The sequence below is a fragment of the Bactrocera dorsalis genome, chromosome 5 (assembly GCF_023373825.1).
Source record: "Bactrocera dorsalis isolate Fly_Bdor chromosome 5, ASM2337382v1, whole genome shotgun sequence".
Classification (NCBI taxonomy): Eukaryota; Metazoa; Arthropoda; class Insecta; order Diptera; family Tephritidae; genus Bactrocera; species Bactrocera dorsalis.
Window position 1 is genome coordinate 69,590,090 of NC_064307.1, and position 24,872 is coordinate 69,614,961.

The 24,872-nt window shown below is 34.4% G+C and overlaps 1 protein-coding gene and 1 long non-coding RNA gene across 2 annotated transcripts in view; both read right to left on the bottom strand.

Annotated features, from left to right (window-relative positions):
• Positions 1–15,116, bottom strand: part of LOC125778712 (nuclear transcription factor Y subunit beta) — a 157,868-nt gene extending 142,752 nt beyond the window's left edge. The window contains exon 1 of the mRNA XM_049457806.1: positions 14,042–15,116. The gene's annotated coding sequence lies outside the window, so the exon portion shown is untranslated. The remainder of the gene's footprint in view (positions 1–14,041) is intronic.
• Positions 15,117–15,232: 116 nt separating this feature from the next.
• On the bottom strand, positions 15,233–17,748 carry LOC105227851 (uncharacterized). Its single transcript, XR_003845887.2, has 2 exons — positions 16,979–17,748; positions 15,233–16,892 (listed from the first exon to the last, which is right to left on the bottom strand). It is a non-coding gene; the product is annotated as an uncharacterized LOC105227851 (long non-coding RNA).
• Positions 17,749–24,872: the final 7,124 nt, after the last annotated feature.

Here is a 24,872-nt window from a genome sequence, read left to right on the forward strand (position 1 = left end):
TGCAGACAAGTATGTGTCTCTGCTGCCACTACTCCAGTTTTGGCTTTATCAGCCTAGAGTTTCGCCGCTTTATTGGCTGGTTGCCTACCACTTTGCTACCACACCATTCATACATTCATTTATATGTACATAGACATACACTCATATATGCATACACATACATTGCTGCATACATTCAGGCGCATAATGTGTTGATTTCATATTCAATGCATGTTGCAATATTTGCTTACTTGTTCAACTGCGTGTGTGTGGCTTTGTGTGACAACAACATGTGCAGCTTTGCCTCTCTATGCAGACTCTCAACTTTTTTCTGCGCTCGGTTGGCATATTCTTTCACTGCAGTCGCCTATTAAGTCATTAAGTGATTTAAAATTTTGTAGTGTACAGTTTCTGAATTGAAAATTAAATAAGTTTTCGGAGCATGAGGACAATTTTTGCTTGAAAATAGACAAAAACAAGTTTCGGTTGCACTGAAACTGGTATACTCTACTAATCTTTCCATATAAGAACTTGATTTTGATCATTCAGTTTGTATGTCAACTATATGATATAGTTATCCGATTTGGAAAATATCTTAAGATATTAAAACATTGCTTTGGAAAATAATATATGCTAAATTAAGAGAATATATCTGATAAAAGGAAAACCTCTGTCAATAAATTTCAAAACTTTTCAATAAATAAATTCAAGAGATAAAGTAAAAATTTTAAAATATTTTACGAAGTTCGAAAACTTTTAATAAGTGACTATAGTAGTCAAAACAAAATTTAAAAATATTTTTCGAAATTAAAAATTTTGGTTTTTTTGATAAATTTAAAAATTTTGAACTTCGAAAAATTTTTAAAAGTTTTTCAAAAACGAAAATTCGTCTTCGAAAAAGATCAATAAATAAATAAAGGTAATATTGGAAGTTTTTCAAAAAACAATAAATTGAACTTTGAAAAAAATTGTAAAATAAATAAAGAAAAAAATTTAAAAAATTTCCTTTTTAACATGAAAACTTTCAAATCAATTCAAAATCTAGTTTATAAAATGCAAAAAAAAAATTTCAATCATGAATTTAGTATCACTTGCATTGAAAATCTGTGAATAAATTTCAAAAATTTTTAATAAATGATTTAAATAATTAAAAAAAAATTAAAAATATTTTTCAAAGTAAACGAAATTAAAAAAAATTCAAAAACGAAAATTTATTTTCGAAAATTGATCAAAAAAAAATTTTAGCTTCAAAAAAATTTTTGAAAATGTTAAAAATAAAAAAACAATGGAAAATTTTTGTTTATGAAATTTAAAGGAAAAATTTTTAAATATTTTTCGAAGTTGAAATTCAAAAATAATCTTTAAAAATTTGAATAATTAAAGTAAAAACTCGTTAAATTCGAATTTAAACAAAAATTTAAAAAGAAGTCCAAAATTTTTCAATTCCGAATATTAAAAAAAACTGACAAAATGTTTGAACTTCGAACGAAAAATTGAACATTTGAATAAAAAATTATAAACTCGAAAATTTTCCAAAAAAAATTCGAACTTCGAAAAAAAATTTGAAAATTTTTCATTGAATAATTAAAGTATTGACTCGAAATTTTACAAAAGCCAAACATTTTGAACATCTCAAATGACCTTTTAATTCGAAATATGCATTAAATCGAGAGTTCTTAAATACAAATCTCAACTTCAAGTATAAAAATTTTGGTAACTACTCAATACTACAAGTGATACAAAATTAAAACTGCACACACATAAATTTTAACGCTTAAAAAAGAGCAATCCCCCTACACGCAGCAAAGAAAAAACACACCTATTACAACAACAATAAACAACACTTAAGCTTCGAAAAAAATTGTGCATGAAAAATTTCGAAATGAAACATGGAAAAACTTTTTGTTGGCAACACTTGAAGCGGAAAATGTGCCTGTGAGCCGGCCAGCCGACCGTTCGCACATACAACCGGATGGACCAACCTACAAGTGAACAAATGGAACAGCCGGCCGGTAAGCCACTAGTGTATTGGATGGTGTGAGGAGAGCATTCACGGACAGACAGCTTTATTGGGCGAAACAAGGGTCAACACAGCAACGCGTAATTGCGTGCATGCAAAGGCATATAGCGCCATGTAAATGCCTAAGTGTTAGTGCATGAGTGGGTGTGTATGCGCCTCATGCCTGCGCTGAGCCGAGGCGTTTAACTCTGATGCCATATAAAGTTTAATGAGCCGCAATTAATCGTACACGACGACACCACCGACCAACCATTGACACTATAAAAAGCTCGGCGTTACTACCGACGGAGGCTGGTGGGAGCGCTATTTATGTATTTGTTTGGTCAGCGCAAGTAAGCTCATACTTTTGCGATTAAAGTATGGTCAACGAGTAGTTGAGTGGTCGTAAATGAGCGAGCTCACCTAGAAATATAAATACGTGCCTACATAGTTATTTGCGAGCAGTAACAAGCTTTATCGTTTAGCAGCCTCCCACTCGCTTCCAAAGTATTTAAGCATTGGTTCTCGTACGCCTCACATTTGTCGAGATTTTATTAGCAGAATTCAGCCCGATCGCAATAATTTGTTTTTGCGCCCAACCTTTACACACTCGCTCAGGTTCCACTTACACTCTCACTCTTGTCTGTTGATTATTGGCCATTTATTTGCTAAGTGTTCGATTACATTTTATTTTAGGGGAAAAAGTTTTAAAAGCTTTAGCATGCCGAAACAGCTAAGCGAGCTAACCGAAAGGCGAAAGAAACCAGCTATATATTAAGCTGGGAGAGTTGAGCAGTCACGTACTGACTCTGCTGGAATTTAATTCTAATTTTCTAACAAGATAACTTGAATGTCTAGTGATCTTCTGCACATGTTATTTTACTAACAACCTTCAAAAGTTTTGCGAGTTAGGAGATAATTTGCAATACCAAAAGCATCCTTAGGACCTGGAAACCCCTATCCGAGCCGTTCGATACCAAATGAGGTTTCAGACAAGGCGACTTCCTTTTCCTGGGACTTCTTCCATCTACTTTTGTCACTGTTGACAGTCATAATTTCGAAGTCGTAGATAATTTCGTCCATCTGGGTACCAGTATTAACAAGAATGTAAGGCTGAAAATCCAGAAGAACTCTTGCCAATAAGGTTCCTTCGGACTGCGTAGGAAGTAAATTCCTCTCTCAATGAACAAAAACCAAAGTCTATAAGTTACTCATCATCCCTGAACTGCTTTATGGTGCAGAGGCATGGACGATGACAGCATTGGCACGGAAACTTAGAATGTTGCCAGAGTAAGAGTAACGATAAAGATTCATATCCTTCAGCAAAAAAGCTTAAAAAAGAGTACCTCGAATTCTATATTACTCTTTACCCAGTACAATTTCTGAAATTTAATTCTACATAACCCCCATCTTTTCAAGTAAAATTTTCCTACTGGGCATTAACTTGAGCTTTGTTGGCAATAAAACGTAATCGTATTTGTAATTGTAATTTTATGGGCTTTTAATATGCTGTCTATGTAGAGCAACAACATTTCTCCCAGCACATACATAAGATTCCTACTTAAAATTACGCTTCGAAAATCGACTATAGCCATGAATATATATGAACATATAACCAGGAACATATATATATATATATGCTATATACTATATTATTTATTCATATCCCGATTTTTTCGCCAATTTCTTTCGTTTTCTTATTCATTCAACTGCCTCTCCTATCTTCCACTACGTCCTTACGCCTTGCATAGCCTCACGTCATGGCCATGACCATCATCGTCATTGTCAGTCGCCTCAGCCGCGACAGCGCTGCGCACATCATTCATTGTCAGTTTACCGCCTAGCCGGAAGTTATCGATAAATGTCGCGATTTATTGCAGATTTATTGCATTTTTATACCGAAATTATGTAGCGTTAATATACATACGAGCCCATCAATAGACCCGACAGCGCAGCCACCATTTTCCCCACACCACTTTCGGTCAGTGCGCAATTACTCATGGGCTCGTTTGGTAAGTGCCGTTTCAAGTGTATATGTGTGCTGCAAGCTTCGTACATGTATGTTGTCTCATGTATTTTGTCTCGTGGAAATCTCTGCAATTTATTTTTAGCGAAATTGCTCGATTTAAGCGGTTTCGGTGGGCCGTTAAAGCTTTTATAGCAACTTAAGGTTATGGGCTTTCACTGATTGTTATGTACATAAGTATATACGTCGATATAAGCAATTAAAGTTTCATAAATTGTATCGTAAATACAGACGATGTATGTATAAAATTTATTTCGTTCACACGTTGCCTCTAATTCTCAACAGGTTTATGACTGTGATTATTATATTAAATAAAATTACTTGAAGATGGTGAGGCTGAATGGTTAAGGGCGCAATAGTGACTTATTTGAAAAGCTAGATTGGAAATTCCATAAATGATCATTATCTGACAACTAACGGTTTTTTTCAAAAGGGACGCTACAAAATTAGACTAATAGGGACAGCAAACGGCATTAGATTTTTCCCGCTCTTTTGACATTTCTCTTCAGTGAGATTTGCCATTTTGTCATGGAAAGATATACGATCGAACAAAGAGCCGAAATTATTAAAAATTATCATCGAAATTCCGGATTCGGTGACCTTAACTTTAAAAGCGCTACGTCCAATTTATGGTCGTCGTAATCGGTTCTGTCAGTTCAACAGTTGAGCGTCTAGCGGAAAAATTTAAATCCATAGGCACAGTCTCTGTACAAAATGTTCCCGTACCAGTGAAACAAAGAAGTGCCCGTAGTGTCGAGAATATTGCTAACGTAGGGCTTCAATTGAGAAAGACCCAAATCTGTCCCTCACATAGGCGTTGGACATCTCTGTGACGTCGCTGTGACGACTGTGGCAAATAGATCTTTGCCTATATCCTTACAAGATTGAATTGAGGCAAGAACTGAAGCCGCTTGACCGCAAGAATGGTCGTATGATCGCGAATTGGGCAGAGCAACAATATCATATTCAACGATGAGTCTCATTTCTGGCTGAATAGCTTCGTCAATAAGCAAAATCCGCGTTATTAGTCAAGCAGCAATACCCACGTACTCTATGAGTCACCATTGTATCCTGAAAAAAATTCCGTTTGGGTGCGGTTTATGCGCCGATGGCATCATTGGGTCATACTTCTTCGGTGATGACCAAAGCCGACACGTTAATGTGAATGGGGATCGCTGACGCTCAATGATAACTGAATATTTTTGGTCCGAATTGGACGATATGGACATGGACAATTTGTGGTTCTAACAGTACGGCCCCACAAGTCACACAGCATATGAAAGCGATTTATTGAAAACCAAGCTTCGTAAACGTGTTATCTCACGAAATGTGCCAGTCAATTAGACGCCTCGATCTTGCGATTTGACGTCATCTATGGTCTATGCCACCAAAACAAACCAATTTCGGAGAAATTCTATAATTTCAGTTGGAGTTAGCAGCAATTTAAACTGCATTTACTTCCAATCAAAACCAAATTTAGAAACGAAAATAATTACGCTAAAGTGCTAAATATAAATCGGCATGGCTTAGACATCGAAAACACCCAAAACAACAACAATAAAAATTATTACACACATTTACAGTCTAGAGTTAGTGTGATTTCAGGAAGTAATTCAAAGCAGCGGAGAAAAAAAAACCGCTGGTTGCACAAATTGACTGCTCAACGTCATCCCTTTAGGCATATTTGCACCAACGAGTGGCATATAACGGTCGCATTCACATGCAATCAACGCTTTACACAGTAAAGCCATGCGCCAAGGGTAGAGCAAAACACACACAAAAAGTGCTGCAACTATTTGTTTGCCTATGAATATGCGGCAAATGTGGCAGATGTTGCAAGATGGCCGCAACGGTGGCAATGAATGGCGGCAGTAATTGACGCCGTTATGATTAAAGCGCACGCTGGTCGGGTCACAGTTAGTGTTGCTGTTGTTGTAGTCGTTTACTGTTTCATGTCAATGTATTTTTGTTGTTGTAGTTGCAAGTGTGGCATGTGTTGTGCCAAGGTTCATGTCACGAGTGTGCGACGTCGTCGCTTGGCGTTTTTAATAGGCGTTTATTTATTTATTTAAAATATTTTTTTTGAAAAAAAATATAATTTTTTATTAAAAAAAAATAATTTTTCATTCAAACGCAAAAAACTGAAAATAGTTGCCTTTACGCAACGGTAAAAAAAGCGCTAACAGTTATCAAAATATTTCGCGCCAATTTTAAGCGGTTTACAATTTCATACTTTTGACTTTTTCCGCAGCGAGGCCAAGCAGCAGGAAGCCAGTGTGGCGCTAACGATTATATTTAGGCTCACACATACATGTTTGTGTGTATGTAATGCACTTTTGTATGTATGTATGTTTACCTGCATGATTGTGCATTTTTCTGCAAGCCAACATGCCGTTAGAAGTATATCGTTACCACACATAAATGCATAGCCATGCATGCATACACACATACACACGCACACACAAGCATTTGCATGCCGCGCAACCACACACAAATCGCTGGCATTACACGCAGGTGTCAGTCGCTCGCAATTACGCTGCAGGGCTTTTTGGCGGCCAAGGTGCATAGCGTTGCTCCATTGTCCATATATAGTACATATATATATCTATATGTTTGTTTTTTTGTATGTGTGTGTTCGTACTCTGTAATTTAGCCACGGCGTTGTTGTTTTTGTTGCCATCTACGGTTATTGGGGTAAAAAATAATTGCGCTTAATCGGATTTACGGATTTGCATGTGAAACGTTTATTTTTCTTACCCGGTAGCCGGGTATCGAACACGTACACCCACATACCCACACGCACACAAATATGCTTTGACTGAAAATAAAACTCAGCAAGCTTGAAAATTCTTTGAGTTCATGAATAACTCGGCACTTTGGTGAACTTTCTCATTGATACGCTTTAATTAAGCTTAAGCTTGAATAGAGGATATTGTTGTAAGGCATTCATGGTATTTGGGAGTTTTAAGTATAAGGCTTAAGGACTCCGGGCTATCGAACCTTCGCTTAGTTTACCGAAATAATTAAGGATCAATTTAGACTGCTTCAGTTCTAAGAAGAGCTTCAGAGTTTTCATATGCTTAGTCCTTCAGGTTAATTGCGGTTCAGTTGAATCTGTTTCTAAGAAAAGCCTTTGAGCTTTCATACGTTTAGGGGTTTTTGTCTACTCAGGATCAGTTAGTTGAGTCTGTTTTGGTTCTAATGAAAGCTTTTATAGACGATTCGGTTAATTCTGGAACAGTTGAGTTTGATACGGTTCGATGAAAAGTTGAAGAGCTTTTATACTTTTAGTGCTTCGGGTTATTTCCGGATCAGTTCGAGTCTGAATCGTTTCCAAGAAAAATTTCTGAGATTTTATAAGACCTTTCGGTTAATTCAGAATCAGATGAGTCTATTTTGGTTATAGGAAAAACTTTTAAGCTTTAAGAAGCACTTTTCGTTCACTTCAGGATGAGTTGAGCCTTAGTTGGTTTTAATAAAAGCTTCTAAGCTTTAATATTCGCTAACTTTTTGATTTAATCAGCATCAGTTGAGTCTATTTCGGTTTTTAGAAATTCTTTGAAGCTTTTATAAGCTTTTTGGTTCAATTTGGTTCTGTAAAAGGCTCAGGAGCTTTTAAACGCCGAGTATTTTAGTATAGTTCCAGACAAGTTTAATCTGAATCGGTTCTTTGAAAAGCTTATCGTGTTTGCTCTCTAATGTGTAGACCCTGTCAAAGGCTGGAAAAGACTTTAAAGGTTGAAATGGCATTTATTAAGCTTCCCATTAGGTTGCGCGCTATTCTAAAAGACGTTTTCCTGCATCTTATGTACTGAACAAGCGAGCTTTTTCTTTAACGTTACACGAAAATTTTAGACCACCAATTTTGGTAGTTATTAAAAACGCAAAGCAGTCAAGATTACGATTATGATCAGTGGTGATTGAAATAAAGATTACAAGTTTGAGACGCATATTACCAAAATTGAGCTTTCTACAGTTCGAAAAGCTTTTGAGCCTTTATACACTTAAGCTTCAAAGCAGTGGAGATTGAAATATAGGCTTTAAGTTTGAGCCACACATTAGCAACATTGAGCTTTTTATAGTCCGAAAAGCTTTTGAGCTTTTATACACTTAAGCCTTCAAATTAGTTTGGGATCGATTAAGTCTTCATGGTTTTAAGAAAAGATTCTAAGCTTTTATACGCTTAGAGCTTTAAATTCTTTCGCGAACAGTTGAGTCTGCTTCCAAAAATTATTAACTTACTATATTCTGAAAGCTTAGTTTTTGAAAGATGTGGTGTTCCATCTGATATTTTCGAAAGTTTGTATTGAGTTGATTCGTAATGAAAATGTCTTTGGAAAATATAGTATATATCATTTTCACTAGAAGCTTAAAACTCAATATTTGCTGTTATCTCTATACTCTTTAGGTTTTTAAGTCCGATTTTCGCTTACAGTTCTAATTTTTAGAATATTTTGACACAATTATTAGTATAACTAGAATTATTGTAGATGAAGGGTGACTTTATTTTATGACTATTCAATATTCTACTACCATCGGGATATACTTGACAAAACATACTCTCATTTATATCTGTCAAGAGTGTTTCTTCTTCAACATGTCTTACAATTATATGTAGAATAAATTTAGCAGCCAAAAAGCTGGTCTCCCCTATATCACAACAGCAATTAATTTTTCAATTTAGCATTAAATTTATACGTATATATGTAGCCAATGGAGACTATGTTATAGTATATAGCCTACCTTTAGGAGTCCCAAGCCAGTTAAAGAGCCAAGAGTTTTTCTAGGAGCAAAGAGCAGACCTCAACCATAACGGAATAGAACTAAAATCTTGGTTTTAATATTAGGTATATATATTTAGCAGATGGAAAGTATATTTATTGTAATACAAACTCATATACATAGTAGAAGCTGATAGCATACCTTTAGGAGCCTCAATTTTCGATATTTGAGTCAGAGCGACTAGAGCTACTATACTGAGAAACAAAAATCGGCCCTCCAATATATCAAAACAGCAATCAATTATTTAGTTCCACAACGAATATATGTTATTTAGTCAGTGGATAGTAAATAGTATAGTAATTTTTGTGATAGAAGCTTATAGCCTACCTTTAGGCGTCTCAAATTTCGATAATCCAGTTAAAGCTCCAAGCGCTTCTCTACTAAGACACTCTATATCACAGCACATATTTGCTCATAATACAGACTTATTGACCTCGACATCATTCTATTCAATAAAATTTCCAATACTTGCTTTAAAAATCATTAATTAAAGTCCGAAAGAAAACAGAAGCAAAGTCCATTTGCAATCAAAAAATCAACCTTGTTTCGGCCAAAGTTTAAACCAACAACTCAAAGGCACAAAAACAAAAAAATAAAGGATGCACAATAAACGAATGAAGCTGTAAAGCAATAAAGATGGGACATTTCCGCAAATAAAGCGCGCACGAAACAGCGAGACAAACAGCAAGAGACAAATAAAAGGCGCATAAAAAAGCTTAAAAAAGCTAAACGAAACAAATACGGCCAACAATAAAAACAAAAACGTTCGAAAAATGTTCACGGCTCAATGGCCAAATAAAAAATCAGACAAAGTACAATCAAAACATCGATATTTGATTTTGAGCAGCGGTGGCCGATTGCAATGCAATAACAACACTTCGACACTAACAATGTTTTACGTACAACGGTAGTTACGCTGCGTTGCGGCGATGCAAATGAGTGCGGTGGCGCTGGTGTATGTGGCGGTGGCATTGGTTGCGATTTTGTGGCACCAATTTGGATAGCGCAATATGGCGGCTTACACGCCGCGCAACGCTGATGAACAATTTTTGCTTTTATGTTTTTTTTTTATAATTTTTGTATTTCTATTTTGCTTTCATTTTATTATTTTTCGTATAAATTGTTATCACTCGCATTTGTTTGAGCTTTCTTCTCATATTACTGCCGCATTGTTTTGCTGCGTTCGAGACTGCATTTGCTTTGGCTTTCTATTTCGGTGCATCACAAAAAACGTAAACAAAAAAGTGGCGACCATTGCCGAAAAAATGCGAAAATGCAAAACAGCATTGCAACAATTTCCAAACATTTTCTGCATATTTTCGATTGTTTTCCACTGACTGCCGTTGTTTACGTGGCGCAACGCATAATGTGCGCCGCATTGCAAATGGCCGTGTGGCAAGTTGGTGCAAGTATTGAAAATAACAACAAAATTGTGCATTTATCAAGCATTTGCGCGCTGTTTAAATTGCACTTGAAACGCTGCTATTTGCGCAAATGACTTCGAAGTGAGCGGGCTTTGTGCATTATGAGACTGACTTAGAATAAAGCAAATAAATTTGAAGAAAATAAAATTATTCTCTTTTTTAAGCACACATAGCGAAAGGTAAGAAATGCAAATTGCATTTTCTCTGCATTGCAGTGTATTTGCAAATCTTTTTACGGGCTTAAATTTATGATGTAATCTTGATCCTTTTAAAAAATTGCACTTACAAACACTAAATTTTGATCGGCCAGTTAGTATGGCAGCTATATGTTTTAGTGATCCGATCTGAACGATTTCCTTGGAGATTATACCTACAAAAATTTCGTGAGTATATCTTCACAAATAAAAAAGTTTTCTATACAAGTACAGGTTTCTGAACGTTCGCCTTCTATGGCAGCTATATGCTAATGTGAACCAATCTGAAAAGCTTATTCGGAGATTCTAACCTTACTTTGTATAATGAATCTGTACTAGATTTCGTGAAGATATCTTTTGAAATGAAAAAGTTTTTCATATAAGGACATTCTTCCCAGCTTTCATCTTGTATGGCAGCTATATGGTATAGTGATCCGAACGAAAGAATTTCTACGGGGATTGTACCGTTCTTTTGAACAAAAATCTCTTTCAAATTTTTGTGAAGATATTCTCTCAAATAAAAAAACTTTCCATAGAAGAATTTGCTTTTGACTCAGCTCATCATGTTGATCATTTATATACACTATATTTTATGGGGTTACCGATATTTCGTTGTGAATGTTAGCAACTTCATAGCAAACTTAAAAAAGTATACTTGTATATTTAGGATATAATATAGTTTTTTTTATAAACCGAACGAGAATTACAAACTGGCTGATCTAGCGAATGACAATTTTCGAAACTTAAATACAAATTTACTCTATTGTTAGATGACTTTTAAGGAGGAGCTTAGACAAATATCAACTTAATTTGTGCTTTTCCAGGATTTAAATTTTCTATATTATAATAAGCCAATCAACAAAAATTAGCGTACGCTTTATATGGAGACTGTAAGTTGATAGCATATATGTTTTATATAACAAATATTATTATGATAGAAGCCACTCAACAGATTTTTATAATATATCTCTTCTATAGGCCAATGCTGAAGTTACAAAAACAGGTTAAATGCAAGGGAAAAATCTTTCGTTTTATTATGACTATGAGGAAAAATTAAAGGGTTCAATTCAGTGGTTAATAATATTTTCATTAAAGCCATTTCAAGATATATTTTATCCTATGTTTTCTTTACATTATTGAGCTTATGAAACCAATTATTCTTAATATCTCTTTTTAAGTGTGTGTGAATAGTTTGAAAAATTTAATAATTTTAAAGAATATATAGTATATATATTAATTTTTTTGAATAACTGATAAGAAATTTTGAAAAGCTATGCGCAGAGATTATAATGTATTGTACATCTGAAAGAGAAAGTTTCTAAAGGTAGCGAGGCAAAATTAAAAAAATATACTTATAGGTCTACAAGATCACTCAATATTTAGTGGCCCTAGGGCGTACAAAATTTTATATGATTTTTCATGTGCTAGAAAAGCTAAAATTTTGTTAATCAGTGTTATCTATGGTTATTAATATAAAACCTTGAAACAATTTTTAAATATCTAACCGATCACTTGCTTGTATAAACTTCACTTCTATGGAAATTACAGCCATAGTAATAGTATTGGAGTTCTCAAAGGGCTAAACATAACAGTATAAGTGGGAGTCTTTCGCCATATTGAGGGATTAGCCATCTAAACTAACTAGTTTTAGCGCATATAGAGGGTAAATTTTCATTTAATTAATTGATAGAAGCAGAAGCAAATATTCGGCAGCAAAAAATTTGAAGGAATTTTTCTTGAAATTTTTTAACGACAATTGGCAGCAAAAATAAAAAAAATACTTTGAAGAATGAATGTGAAATGAAAATATTGGAAATGAATGTCAAATATTGCGGTTTTTAAAATATAACCAAACGGCTTGAAATCCAATTACTTGCAACAGATTGTATCAGCAAGGCAACTAAGGTGATTTTTTTTTTTAATTTTTTGAACACTTCATTTCAAAAATTTCTTTATATTTGATTAAAAAAAAATGTTTTTAATGAAGTTTGAAATTTTTACTATTTTTTATAAAATTTGAAGCGGCGATCATTTAAATATACTGATGCATATTCATTTCCAATTCAGTTTTAAATAGAAAAAAATTATGGTCAAACATTTATAAAGCTCTAATTAGTATTCACAGAAATCGTTTTTGACATTATTTACTTTCAGAAAAGACTACGTGAAGGCGTTATTACAGAATTTTATTTCCAAAAATTTTTCAAAAATTTACATACACATATAAAACAGCAGTTATGATCAATATCCTCATATATTGCTATCAGTATTGTATTATATTTACCTATATAATCTAATTTTAGGCCGAAGCACACAAATATGGTTCTACAGAATGACAGTTATCAAAGATAATTTCCTGACCATACATTTATCACTTATAAGCTAAAATTCGAGCTAAAAATCTGTCCCATATAATATAAATATATAAATTTTTTAATTTTTAAATTTTATTTTAATTTAATTAAATTTTTTTTTTCTCAAATAAAGGAACACACCTAGTGTGAAATTCAAAAAAATAAAATGAGCTATCAGCTATCATTGAAATGACAACGATTTTCACTAGTTCAATTACAGCTGTTATTAAATTTTAGGACAGCAAAATAGCTTTGAGGAACATAACCATTTAATGCGTTAAAATATCATGTCAAAATGTTGGGATATGAGGCCAAGTAGGCCAAATATTTCTATTAAAAAGCCATAACATTTTAAACTAAGAGATTTTTTGTTATATCGGGCTCTTCTCTATATCTTACTTTGGCCAATCAGCGGCTAGGTAGGCCTGTTTCTACCATGAGTCAAGAGAATATTGTCTAAAAAATGAAGAGACTCCAGCAAATTTTAATATATATAAAAATAATTAGTACGGAGCAATTTGGCCGTGGAAATGTCGCCGTTCGTCCGTGTGTCTTTAAATAGGCCAACTTGTTCCTGAGCTTTTGAGATAACGATCTGAAAATTTTCACAAATTCTTTTCTTTTCTAAAAGCTGCTCTTTTGTCGGAATCATCAATTGCGGACAAACCGGCCGATCAGAATCAAGTACTTGTATGTTAAACTCGTTTATTTGTCAAGATATCTTCACACAAACTGGCAGGTATTATTAACTGGCACATTTTTCTAATACCCGTAGAAATTGTTCAGATCAGAGGATAAATATATGTAGTTGTCATACCAACCGACCGATAAAATTAAATTTCTTGTATGTTATTTGTGCTCGATAGAATCAAAGTTAAAATTTTTTCTTGCTTTACTTCAAATTTCTGTCAAATTGAGTCAATAACTTATTTATAGACGCTTCGTTTTTACTTTTATAAAATAAAAAATACATTTTTTTCTAAATTTACTATTTTTTAAAAAATTTTTTTAAGCTTTTTTCTAAAATTTTCTAATTTTTTGTTTCAAAAAGTTTATACTTTTTTTTCTAAAATATTTTTCTCATTTCTTTTACCACACCTAAATGCTTGAAATGTAGATATGTGGCATACATACGCCCAAAAAATTATTAAATACCAAATAGTAACATTTTATGAATTTTTAGTTTTTGACTTTTTAATTTTTTAAATTTTGACTTTTTAATTTTTTAAATTTTTTAATATTTTTTAATTTTTTTATTTAATTTTTTTATAATTTCTACTCACCTTTTCCAGGTTTTTGCACAAACTGTGGCGCTCTCAGCCACTCACGCTGCCAATATTTCAATAAATTTCGCTTTATATAAAATTAAGCCACTTTTTGTGCAAACTTTAACTTTGCACAATGTGTTTTTTCAACAACCACTTCACTTGTAACACTTTGTGTGCTTAAAAAAAGCTGCTTGTGTTGCACTTTCCAATTTTTTATCAAGCACTGTTTTGGTGATTTTTTTACGCAGTTTGCCGTCGCATTATCAGTTGATTTTTATGTGCATTTAATTAATTGATTTATGGCATGTAATAATTTTAATTGAGTTGGGTATATGTTTTGTGCAGTATTTTAAAGTTATTGTTGTTGTTGACTTTTTATTGGCATGAAATAGCTACGCAGCAGTTTTGCGCGTTTTATTGCTATTTAATACGTTTGCAGTTTACAGTTTTTTATTTTTTTTTAATATATTTTTTTATGGTTTTTTTGTCAATGTTTTTGTAGCTATTTAACTACACTTGCTGTAGGTTTTATTAGCTATTAATTATTGGAATTTTTGGAATTTTCTTATGGTTGCTTAATACAGTTTACACTTATAGCAATATTTTTCTGCTTGCTGCCGAGTTTCTATGTGTTATTAGCACTTTTCAAAACAAAGTCAGCTTACACCGTTTTTTATATTATTTTAACTGCAAATCAGTCGAAAAATGAGTCGCTTCAAACTTCACTCAATTGCTTGCTTTTTGTGAGAAATTTTATGAATTTCCAGTTACTCATACGCCGTGTCACCCTTTGTGTATATTATTTGATTTTCCTGTTGCCGCTTTTGTTGCTGTTTTTTCTGCTTGTGTCCACGTGTCTGCTGCTGTTTATCTGCTTTGCTGGCTGCTTGTTGGCTCCGTCGCTTGTCTTTCACACAGTTCGCCGCGCTAAAGTCCTTTTGTAGAAAATTCTTAATTCGCTTTCTCCAAAGAGCGCAAATTGCTTCTGTGTTAAATATTTTTTTTTTTTGTATTTTTGTCTTCGCCGTACTTTTATTGTCACTTTCAACGCAATGTGCTTGCAATGCTTGCTTTAGTTGTGCGTTGTTGTGCGTTGTTGTGCGCTGCGACGAGAGCAAAGCGTCAAAGCGACGGCAAAATGGCAACAAAATGTCAAGCGCGTATTTATAATTTATTTATTATAAAGAATTTTTAATTTTTCGTAAGTTTCATCCAACTTTTACTACTTATCTGCGTTTAAATTTAATTTTTCTTACAAAGTGCGCCTTAAAGTATGCAATGTGTTTTACGAAAAGTTAGTAAGAGCTTATATTTATTATTTTCCAAACTCAGCCACAACTTACACAGCATGTATTTATATATTTTGATGTGTGTGTGTATGTGTGCTAGCGTACTGTTCACAACCGTTCAACTTTAAGCGAGCGAGATATACTCTCAGTGTAGTTTTGTGTATAAATAACGTTTCGAAAAGTATTAGTTGGTATATTTTTGTTGTTATTTTTATTCTAGCAAATGATATGCTTATATGAAAATATGTTGTATTGTTACCAAAAGTACGGTTGAAATATGCTTATTAATTTTGTAGCCTAATTTTAGGCGTTGTATCAGTTAACAATATTTTTTAATTTTTTGTGTTTATATGTAATTGTTGTTTTTTGTTAGTGGCGTTTAAAAATTTCACATTATTTACATGTTTCGAATTATTTAGTATACTTCTAGGTTGCTTAAATTATGCAAACACTGCTTAAGGTTTAAAATATTCACTTCAGCTGTTGCAAATTAATTTTGCTTTCGAGAATGTCTTTTCTAACAGCCGTATGCTAAAAAGTATGCAAAGCTTTTGGCCTTAAAATATAGTTTTTGAAAAACTCAGCCGAAAATTATGCAATTATTAGAGTTAGTATCATATGAATACACTTTTTATGTTTATTAGTGTTTAATATTCCCACAGAAACATGCCTCTCGCACTATTTTACAATCTTGAATTTGAAAACTCCACACGAAAATTAGTTACGTTCACCGAAAAGTCTTTCTTTAGTATATTTTAGCCTTCACAGTTACTTTAAATCTTTATTTCAGCCTCAGCCATGCCGAATTTTTGGTAGTGTTAAATATTTGCCAAGCCATTTAGTAATTCACTAAAAATTACTTCAAACATTTCTTCAGAAATTATACTTTTCACTTTTAAGAATTTTGCGCGCAAAAGTATGCAATTTAAGTCTATAAAAGTATTTTCATAAATCTTTCCTCTATTGTAACTAATACGAGCTCACTTATTACATAATTTTCCATAAGATGTCAGTATCTTCACTTATGCGCCTAAAGTTATGCAACAAAGTTTGCTTCAATAAAATTTTCACAAATCGTTCTCCAATTGCAGTTAAAAAGAGATCAATTTTTTTACATATTTCGAAGAAAACAAGTATCTCTTCGTTTGCGCCTGAAGGTATGCAATAATTTTCAGTTTAATCAAATGTTGACAAATCGTTCTTCAATTGAAACTAATAAGCGCTCAATTTTATTATATAAAACGCCAGCATCTCTTTTTATGCGCCTGAAGGTATGCAACAGTTTTTGATTTTAATATATTTTCGTAAATAGATTTTCGGTTGAAATTATAACAACGTAATTTTTGTTTAGCACTCTTTAAAACGCCAGTATATTGTATAGTTCTTGAGAAAATGCCAGTATTTCAACTTATGCGCCTTAAGGTAGGCAATAGTTTTCTTTTTAATTACTTTCACAAATCGTTCAGGAATTGGAGCAAATAATAGCTCAATTTTTATATTGTTTTCCTTAAAACGCCAGTATCTCTCTTTATGCGCCTGAATGTATGCAACGGTTTTCGTTTAAATTAAATTTTCTTCTAGAAAATTATTAATAAAAAATATTAAATTACAAATTTTGATAAACTTTATTATTTTGCAAGCAATTTGCTTGCTGCACACATACCTCACGCACAAAAGTATGCTACATATTATAAATTACACCGCAGTTATTGTTGAAAATGCAGCCGTTGTTAGCAATTATTTCTTGAAAGCTTAAAATAGTTTAGTTTTCTGCCACAGATTCTTGCATTTTTGCGCAAACTTGTAAAACAAATAAGTTTCCAATGTACAACGCAGCAACTACCGCCCGTTAACTTTGCCACACACGCGTGTTTTTACGTTGTGCTAGGTCCGGATCGTGCGACTTGAAAAAATGCGTATTTCGAAATTTCTCGGCTGCGCACAAATGAAAAAATAATTTTACATTGTCAGCAGATTTTTCAAATAAACTTTTAAATATTTTTTCAAAAATACTCGCACAGTGAAAAACTCCGTTACGTTCAAAATATTACAAATTTTTCTCATGTGTATTGGTGTGTGTGTGGCAAATTTGCACTTTATCACTAACACGCTTGCATACGCCGCCGACACTCGCTACTGCAACAGGAAAGTGTCATCCTTTCGTAACCGTAATTCGCGTTAAACTGATCCTTTCAATTCCGAAAAATCGCAATGGCTTTTTCCTTTGGCTACATCGGCCAATGCCAACCAACCAGCCGGTCGGGCATAGCCGTGTCGTATCACACACAGCCCCCCGCCGCACCACACCACACTGCAACGCGCCGCCGACCAGCCGGCACACAGCTTGATGTTGTGTTGCCGCTTAGCTTGGCTGTGTGCATCGGTTGAACGAACCTCTCGAACGAGCCCAATGCCTTCGCCGTCAACGGCTGGCGACACACACGAAGCGGCCTTCACAATGCATACGAACCAAATAGTCGGCGGCATGCACGATGTAAACGTTGTACAATAACAACAACAATAGCACTGTTACATATTGCAACAATAATAAGAATAGCAGTTATAATAAGAATGGCCAAGCGCGCTGCAACAATGGTTGGCAAGCGCCTCGGCCACGATTTTGGCCAACTAGCAGCTTTGTTGTGCTCACAACAACAAAAAAACGGTGTACCAGCTAACAGTGCAACAAAATTTCGTACGTCGAAGTTATGTGCTAAGGAAAACAACTATCCAAAGACAATAACAAATATGTTAGTACAACAACAACTTGTTCATGCGGCAAGCATTTTGAGGCGAAGTTGCATATTAGCTCGGTTTGAAGTGGCTTGACAGTGAGAAATTCCAAAGCTTTCGTGGCTGTGTCGTACTACAGTTGTAAAAATTATATTTAGAGTACAAAAACAATAAAAACAATATAAAAACAACATGGAAGATAATTTAGAAAAATTGCATACTTTTAGGACAAATTTTTGTTTAAAAAACAACATAGAGAAAAAACAGCACAAATGATAATTTAGAAAAATTGCAAATTATTGGAAATATTTTTTAAAATTTTTTTTACGAAAACAACTTATGTATGTAGGCGCTTATTCAGAATATTGCATAATTTTAGGAGCAAACATTAAACATTAAATGTACACAGCCCAGGGAAGTCCAAGGTCAAATCAGAATCTAAGTGCTCAAAAGTATGCAATAAAATAAGCTTAGAAATTACTAAAATAAATATTCTGATTCGAGTATTATATAACTCAAACAAATAAGATAATTATCTACCTTCTCTGCTCTCTATGGCTTCGAAATTTACTAAAAAAATATAACAGAAAAATACTTCTTTCGAAAATATATTAAAATTTCAAAATATGTTATTCACCTAAAAGTATGCCTCACTTTTTTGCAAGTGTAAACAGCAGCGGCTTCAAATGCATTTGGTCAAACATGTCGCACCGACTTCGTCTCAAATTTCGCCGCGTGCAATACTCAATTCGCCTTGCAAAAAATCAACAAGTTTGCTGCCAGCGAATTCGAAGTGAGAATACAAGTAAACGAATTACTTCGATAGGCGTAAAAAATCTAATTTGGAATATGTGAACACTGTTTTTTTAATTCGAGTTATATTTATAAATATGTGGGCATTCGAAAATTCATTCCAAAATTTTATTCAATGATAATTCTCTTTAAAAGCTCCAAAGCGGCATCTTAACCGAAAGTCGAAGGCAAATTGAAAAGAAAAGCCTCTAAAATGTTTGCTTTCAAATTGTAAAGCAACAAGCACAGGTTACCGCTTAGGGTCTCTATCTAAAATTATTTCAGTTGATTGAGTTTCTGAATAACTATAGGAACTAATGGTTCGGTCTCGGGGCTTTCCAACTCCGAAAAATATATAAGCTGGTTTCTTAAACTCACTGGGCTCTTCCCAAGCTAATTTCTTTCTCTTAAATTTTAAATTCAAAACTTTGAAACCAAATTCAAATATTAACAGTACTTCTTTCCCGCTACACCGCCAAATGTGCCAATAAGCTTTCGCTGGCAATTATACTAACTATTTGATTTCGCCGTTATGAGAGCGTCGCAAAGTAATACTCAGTGAGAGCGATGAGCGTCGAGCAACTGCAATGCCTAACCCAACACATATACTATAACGGCGACAAAAGTCTACACACCGGAAAAGCTGTGAGCTTTCGAAGAAGTGGTGGCAAAAAGCTTCAGCGCCCGTGCACGTAGGGAAGTTGTGACAATTTAAAAATGATAATATCTGAAAAAAATTTTGTTCTTTTAAAAACACAAAATTAAATTTAAAAAAATATAAAAATGTAGAAAAATTAAAAAAATTACAATTATAATTATGTAATTAATAATTTTTTATGTATTAGACTTTTATTTTGTGGAAAATTTTATAAATGATTTAGAGTTCTACATCAAAATGAATATTATAGCAATTAGTTAAGTAATTATAAACAATTAAAAAATTATAATTAACGCAAATAATTAAAATAAAATAATTAACTAGTTTCAAAATTAAATAATTATAAATACTTAAAATAATTATAATTAGTATAAATAATTAAAAATAAGTCAAATAATTTCACGAATTAAAAACAAACTAAAACTAAATTAGTTTATTAAAACTAAATAATTATCTAATTCAAAAAACTATAATTAACTTAAATATTGAGATCAAATAAATAAATTAAAAAAATTAAATTAAATTTTAATAAATAATTATAATTATTTTAAGTAATTAAAAATAATTTCAATAAATAAAAAATAATAAAATTTCAAATTAATTAAAAAAAAATAAATATAAATTTTTAAATTAATTTAAAGAAATAATTATAAATAGTTTAAATAGTTAAAAATAATTTAAATTATCAAAAATTAAATTAATTAATTAAAATTACCTTAATATAAATAAATAAATTTAAAAAAAATAAATTTAATTAAATTATTAATTATAATTACTTTAAGTAATTAAAATTTTTTTAATAATTTTTATAAATAAAAATTAATAAAAATTTAGTTAATAAATTGAAATTTATTTTAATAATTGAAATAATTAAACAAAATTTAATTAAATTAATTAAAATTAATTTAAATAGTTATAAATTTTAATGAAATATACTAAAAACTTACTTATACTAAAAGATAGAGTAAGCATTTAAAAAAAAAAAAATAAAACTACAAATCTTTCATAAATATTTTCACAAAATAAAAATAATTAAATTTCTTTAAATACACAAAAATATAAAAATAAATTTTTTTTATTCTCTATAATAATTTCCGCTTTCATTTTTATCAAAATCTCATACTTTTCAAGCACTTTCGCACCTGTAAAGGCTTCCACTGTCCTATTGATACCGATTCGCAGCTCCTATGCCAGCAATCAATGTCACCACCAATGACTCTGTGACTCCAACTCCGCGCCACCACTATTTAACACTACAACTACAGTGTGTCAGCAAACATTAGCGCACTCACTTGCGCGCACAAACTCACTTAAGCGCTACTCTTTCTTTATGATGCCCCCACTCACGCTACTTGCAACACACAGTTGAATACACATCTCCAATACAAACAACTCCAAACGAGCGCCACACCAACTTAGACCTTACCCAACTGCCGCAAACAAACAAGCACACACTTCTATCATGCGGTAGACAGCTTTTAGGCGCCCACTTAACCCACTAACAAAGTCAAACTGGCGCGACAGCAACAGATATATGAACAGCTATAGTAGTGTGACAGCCACACATGTCATTACCTCGACCACTTCCGCGCGTACAGCTGCTGCCAAATACGCTATGCATACTCGCTCTCACGCGCTCTCATCAATACCCTCCCCACTGTGTTCAACATGCGCAGCAAGTACACAAAAAGCTCCCCTAAACGCCATGCTGACCAATTGGATGCTTGCTTACGGCATTCAAGTGCGCCAAACTGCAACCAATCGGCGCATAGCATATTTCCAGGCGCATCTCAGTTATGACAGCGTGCTGTTGCAATGACATTGCGTTGCAGTGCAGCTATGCAGCGCATATGCAATTGCCGTCGGTGCAAACGGCCATTGTCCAGGCGCCGCACGATAAATCATCGTAAATTGTAATGTCATATGCCTACTTTTAGGCGCAAATGGTGGTTAGTTTCTAGGCGCCGCACATGCGAAGCCGCCAATTCGTGCTTTTGGCTTCCAGTTGACACACGACTGCGCTTTCCAGTCACTCACACTTGCACATATACTTTTCCTGCATACATTTAGGCGTATGCCTTACACTGTTGTACTTGTATGTGTGTATTTACATGTGTGCATATCTTTTGAAGTGGTGGCGCGTATTATTTGCTTTTAGGGAGCCGCCCTAACGCCATGCGCTACACTGCTTTGCGGCGCAAAATGCATTTGTATGCACAATGTTGCATACTTTTAGATGCAACATGTTGGTGAGCAACGTAAAGGGTTGCGCTCGCTATACTATTCAACTGCCGAGCTGACGTTTTGCTTGTCGTGTTGCGAACAACGCGCCACAAATGCATATGAAGACGTCTAGGTGACAAATTACGTACCAACGCCTAAAAGTATGTTCATTTAATGCAAACTTCTTTTTTCTTAGCACACATTTATTGCTGCGCCTATTTTGAATCACACTGTCGTATACTCGTACGGTTTGCCGCCTCTGGGCTGTGAAGCTCATTGCAGCATGGCCGAACGCCTCGCTGCCATATTGCTTTTCTGCTGCTGCAGCTAACTTACAGCCTGAATGTATGCTATGCATGTATGAATTACCTAGTTTATAGGCGTAGGCATACATACACAGATATGCAGTTGTTACTTGAGTTTGCTCAGCCTAGTTTGTAGGCCTCATTTCGTGGCGCCGCTCCCAGCTTTTCCTCCGTGCCACACAATTTCTCGTATTTTCCAGCGTCCGTCGCTACCTCCGCTTGCCTCTACTACCATCCTAGCTGTGCTGTTATCTTTTGCCTGCAATAAAATCGAGGGTAATTGGGGTCGTGCAACATTTGTGTTGCGCCACATACATATCTTCGCTTTCGTACCGCCGCACGTCGCCCGCTTTACGTCCTAACAGCGTTTCCCTGAACTTTATGTGCATCTGTGCTGATTGCTGGCGCATTTCATTCTTGAGCAGATCAGCATGTTTATTTAGGGTCAACACCAGCAACATCAACAACAGCATCAGCAACGGCATCAGCATTAGCAGTAGCAACACGCCTCAGCGCCTCATCGCCTCAACGTCGCCTCTCGACATTTGAATTCCTTCCAGCATATGAGCTTGTTTACCTCAATAGGCATTTGATAGGCGTTGCCGCTGCCATTCACTTTGCTGCGCCTTGCCTCCTGTCTTCCGCTTCATCGCCTATTGAATCGTTAAAATTTCTTGCCACTTTCATCAGATTTAATGCCTCGGCAATGTTTGTTGTTCAATATATGCCGTGCGACACAAGTTGGCTTCATTTGAGCGCATTTGTGTGTGCTGTCGCCTTTGGCTGTGTTAGTAAATATTTATTCGACAGGAAAATCTTAATTATTTCATTGCTTTCACTTATCTTATTTACAAGTTCAATAATGAACTGTGACTCTTTCCACACATTTACCTACATATGTATGCATACCAAGAAACATACGTGGCTGGGAAAACTCTTTCCACTAATATTTTGTTGCAATTTAATAAAAGTAATATTATAAGAGCATGCATTAAAGTGATACGAAATTTGATGCTGAGAGCCGAAAACGCACCGAATAAAGAGTAAAGTGATCTCACCTAAAATCTATAGTATGGATTAAGTTGGTGGAAGCGGTCTAACGCAAGATATTTAGTTTACCTTTAGGCAGTGGAAACGATCTAGTCTTATATTTGAAGATCTGCCTAGAAATACATATATCAAGCAGTGGAAACCATCTAGTTTAATATTCGAAGATCTATAGTATACCACTAGGCGGTGGAAGTGATCTATTCAAAGGTCTATAGTAAAAACTTAGACGATGTGATATGGCTAAACTAAGCTCTATAGTATACCTTTAGGATTTAGTCTAATATTCGAAGGTCTAAGTATACCTTTAGGCGATCTAATCAATGGTCTATAGTATACCTTTAGGCGGTGGATATATCCAAAGATCTATAGTAAACATTCAGACAATGGAAGCGAGCTATATATTGGGTCTATTGTTTACCTTTGAGAGACTTATTGATTAAAATTTATTTCGTCGATTAGAAAACTGTGGAAAGCATTACTGTCTGTTTATGGAGCTTAAGCTTCAGTAATGGTAAAATATGGTTATTAACTACTCAAGTTTCTTGCTTTTCAAAATTGAATTTTGGAGGTAAGGTTAGGTTAGGTTCGATGGCTGATCCGGCGATCACACTTGAACTTCAGAATGCAGTCAGTTGTGATCCAAAAAAAAAGGAATTGCTGTATCTTACAAGTCAGCAAAGTGCCTTGCGGCTAAAACAAACTTGCTCAAGCATTGTATTTCTATTCCCATGGGATATCTAAAGATGCGAGCTCACAAGTATTTCAGTTTTGATCTCACAAACTGGAGACAATCTAGAAGATTGTTTGCACTACGTCTTCCTGTTTAATGCTTCTGCGGCTGCCTCTGGTAAGGGCTCCCACAACTAGAGAGAAGCTGGTCTTACTAAGGGCTAAGGGCTCACTGGACAACTTACGATCGATCTTGGGCCATAAGAATCTTGCGACAACGCATGAGCTGATGGTGGCCTAGCGCTGACCAAGCTCCAGTACAGCTATCCAGTTGTTGAACACCCGAGGAGTTAAAAACGGTTCGGAGATCACATTCTACTGATACCGTGGATAGGGTATTTTTCCCTGTCAGCTCATCAACTTTACAGATACCTGTGATTCCGCTGTGGCCTGGCACACATTCTGGTCTTATTAAAAGATTACTCGCTGCTATTGATAACGAGGTTATAGATTCCTTAACCAAGAAAAGCCAGCTCAAGATAATTATTGGCACCTGCTACTATAATGTATAGTCACTTCTCTGAAGGAGGCTGCATTCCGAAGCATTAAATCAACCGATACCTTAATGACAGCAACTTTAGCTAGAAAACATTGCAATAGTCGGGATGTTAGAAACTCAATTTGATAGATTGTGTCTGATGAAGCAGTCGGTTTTTATTTTCGCTGTTTGGCGCCAATTGGAGATTCCAAGTGCAGCCAGCTCCTTCTTCAACTGATTAATCCATCTAATTGAGGGTATTTCTCTTTCTCTGCTTCCACCGATGGCAGTACTTGTACATACTTCCAGAGCTGGAGTGTTTTCGTCCAAGCCGAGCCAGCGTAGTCGCTGTCTTTTAATTGCCTGAACTATACATTTCAAGGGCGCTGTATATCTCGCAAAGCTTATCGTTCCATCGATTGTGGTATTCAGAAAGGCCTATTATTTTTCCGCAAAACCTTTCTCTTGAAAACTCGTACCGCTGGCTCATAAGATTTTCTTATCGTCCATGCCTCTGCACTTTATAACAGGACGGGGTAATGAATGGCTTGTAGAATTTGGCCTTTATTTGTCGAGGGAGGGCTTTACA